Below are 3,786 nucleotides of genomic sequence, written 5' to 3'. Positions count from 1 at the left end.
GTTATGAGAAAAGAAGACACCCCAGACCTCAGCAACATTAGTGCATAGGAAGCAACTTTTAAGAGGAAAGAAGGCTCCCCAGACCAGGACGGAATAGACAGGAAAGACAGAACCTGACCATACAAACATTCAGGAAGAGGGCGCACGAGACCACATCAGCTACAAACTCCAACGAAAAGAACAAAGTCCTTAATTTTTTTTAAACTCCCAAACGATTCATAGCCACTTCCCAACGTAACAGACTACTCATTTCACTCTACCTTTTTTTTTTTGTACGAGGCCAAGGACCCACACAGTCAATGATCGAATACTCAAAAGGTTGGCTGAGTACAGGAGTAGGAAACCGTGGTACCGTCTTAATAGCTTGATTAGGTTTACCAGTTAATTGACAGGTGTGACAAGTTTTGATGAAATCAGAGACATCCCTCTTTAATCTAGGCCAAAAGAAATGTCGTAATATGCGATGGTATGTTTTCCTCACACCCATATGTCCAGCAACACCATTGTGAGAAGTTGTCAAAACCAACTCACGAAGCTTTACTGGTACCACAACCTGACTAATCGCCTCCCCCAGAAAACGACTACCATGAGACACCCACTTTCTCATCAGGACATCCTCTTTGAGAAAATAGCAATGGGTGACATCTCCCAACTGTTCCACAGGCACAATTTGGTCACGCAACTCTTCCAATGTGGGGTCAGTCCGCTGCGCACTGACTAGATCTGAGTGGGTAACAGACAACGGAATAACAGGGAAAGCAGTGGCATACTTCTTTGTGGTATTCTCATCAGTCGGCACAGTGACCAGTTCGCCACGACTCATAGAACTCATCACTGCACACGCACGGAACATCCCTGGGGAGCTCTGTACACTCTCATCTGGAATCTCAACAACTGACGGCTTTATGGGAACAACTCGAGATGGAAACACGACAGGCCATACACGATCACCAGCCAAGTTATTCCCAAGAACAACGTCAACACCCTCAATAGGCAACGAAGGACGCACCCCCACGACAACCTCACCTTTTACCAGCCCACAATCCAACATCATTTTATGTAATGGAACTGAAAGAGTGTTCAAACCTATCCCCCTAATTAGAACACTCTTCCCCGAATCAGTCTCAGCTGAAAAGGGTAACACAGACTCCAACACAAACGATTCGGAGGCACCTGTGTCTCTCAAGATCTTCACTGGCACCAATTCCTTACTCCCTAATATAGACACAAAACCTTCCGTAATGAAAGGTAAATAGCCTGAGTGAATATGGACTTTCACCTGCCCCTGAGACCATGTGTCATGAGTGAACTGATGTGAAACAGGCGCAGCTAACGCCGTAGGCTTAGATTTAACGTAATCACGCGTACTGAATTTGTCCTTTTCCCTGAGAATCGGACATTCGTTTTTCCAATGACCTGAATCATGACAGTAATGACACTCTTGCCCAAAGTCAGCTCTTCCACGGGATTCAGGCTCAACCCTAGTTGAATTGAACTCTGCCCGTGAACCAAAGTATCTCGGTGAGCGAAGCCCAAATCTATCCGAACGCCCCCACTCATTCCGAATACGGGGCTCTGCAAAGACTCTTTTGTGAGTTAACATATACTCATCCGCCAAAACCGCTGCTTCAACGACATTCTTTACTTTTCGTTCGTTAATATACGTGGCAATACGATCAGGGATTGTGTCCTTAAATTGCTCTAACATAATCAGATCACACAGCCCTTGGAAAGTCACAACTGCAGAGGCAGAACACCAGCGATTAAACTGTACAGATAATTGTCGCGCAAACTCCACATGAGTCTGTTGATCATCCCTTTTTAAAGTTCTAAATCGTTGGCGGTAAGCCTCAGGGACCAATTCATAAATCTGCAACACAGCCATTTTAACCTTATCATAACAGGTACTGTCGTGTACACTAAGAGCTGAATATGCTTCCTGCGCTTTACCAGTCAGCACACACTGCAACATTAAGGTGCGGTCAGAATCAGGCCAACTCCTAGCGTCAGCAACACGCTCAAACAACAAAAAGAATGTCTCAGGGTCCTTTTCATTAAACTGAGGCAATAACCGTAAGTTCCCAACAATATCAAATGTGTCCGGGGCACGACCAAAAGAGGAACGACCCCTAGGTAACTCTTGGTCACCTTCCCAGAACAAACTCTCCCCTGAAATCTTTCCTTCCCTAATCAACTCTATCCGTTCTTGTTGCAACTTGATTTTAGCCATCTCCATATCTTGTTTAAATGCTAATTCCTTTTCATACTTTACACGATCATGATTTAGCTTCTCACGATCATGCTCTAGCTTGTCACGATCATGCTGCCGATCATGCTCTAGCTTCTCACGATCATGCTGCAGCTGTAACAGAAGCAGTTCTTTCTGCTGTTCAAAAAGAAGACTACTAGGACTAACCGATTGAATGGCCATTGTAACATTACGGGGAGATGACTCCTCAGCAGAAGCTGGTCCAGTGGTAACTTCAAGAATACCACTCTCCATCAGATTGGCCTTCAATATCAACCTAATAGAATTCTTTAGACGTTTATCACTAATTTCAACCTTGTAATGTTCAGCCACCTTCAACAGCTGTTCTTTAGTACCTAAGTCTAACAATTCCTCTGATGGAAAGCGAATGAACTCATCTACATAAGACGCCATAGTCAAAAAAAAAAATATTATCACTCTTCCCCTCTGCTGAGCACACCAGACCACAACCAGAGAAATGACAATCACCCTGAGCACCACAGAAGAGAGATGAGATACGGAGCTTCCCCAAACCTACATTAACTCAACCCTAGTCTTCGTGCGGATTTGCGGTGGGTATTTACGCACTGTAGCCCGCTGGCATGGAAATAAACCCCCCAGCACGCTGGTAGATTCCACCAAGCCACGGATGTGCCCCCGAGACAACTGCTCAGTCCACAGACACCACACAAAAATAACAAACATTAACCATGCCCAACATATTTCAAAAATGAAACAGGTCGCTAAGCCTATCAGGGGTAAAAAGGCTATAGCTCCGGGTAGCAAGTTCCACTACCCAACCCAAATCTCCCACTGAGGTACACAGCCGATTACTCACCTCCTCAGACCGATGTCCCAACAGAAAGTAGAACAAGAGTTTCCAGGCTGGGCAGGGCCTGGAAACTAACCATTATACTCTCTCTCCAACGCAGCACACAAACCAAACAACAAAGGCAACCAATACTAGGCCTATCAAACTCAAACCAAATATGTAAACCAAACACGTACCTCCACGTTCTCCCAAACCAATACGTTCAATTATCCCGGACGAGCCCCCACTTGTCACGAACCGGCTCAAAGCCCGTAACAAAAGGGAGACACGTGGAGATAAGAAGTAACAAAATATATATTTATTAAATAAAGAAACTATGTATAATATACAATGGTGTGTGTGTTCAGTAATCAGTAGTGTAAGTGAATGTTTTGCATGGATGAATGTGATAATGCAAGGTGTTGAAAGATGCTAAAACAAACAACCAAAAAGCACAACCAAACGCAACAAAATCTATCAAAGTGTCTGTATGGAGAGAGTCTCCTTGATGAATGGGGAAGTGGTGATTTTATCCTGGGAGAGTGGGCCCAGGTGTTCCCCATGTAGCTGACGACCCTCCCAACTCCACCCACCGGCATCCTAATAGGGAAACAAGAGCAAGGAGAGAGAGAAAACGGTAGACAGAATGGGAGGGTCGTCACAGACTGTCATCTGAGGTAGTTTTTTCTGGGCTCTTTAGGTTGGTTTTAGTTTATTTCGGTTGGCT

The sequence above is a fragment of the Salvelinus fontinalis genome, chromosome 40 (assembly GCF_029448725.1).
Source record: "Salvelinus fontinalis isolate EN_2023a chromosome 40, ASM2944872v1, whole genome shotgun sequence".
NCBI classification, from domain to species: Eukaryota; Metazoa; Chordata; class Actinopteri; order Salmoniformes; family Salmonidae; genus Salvelinus; species Salvelinus fontinalis.
Note: the sequence above shows the minus strand (reverse complement) of the source record.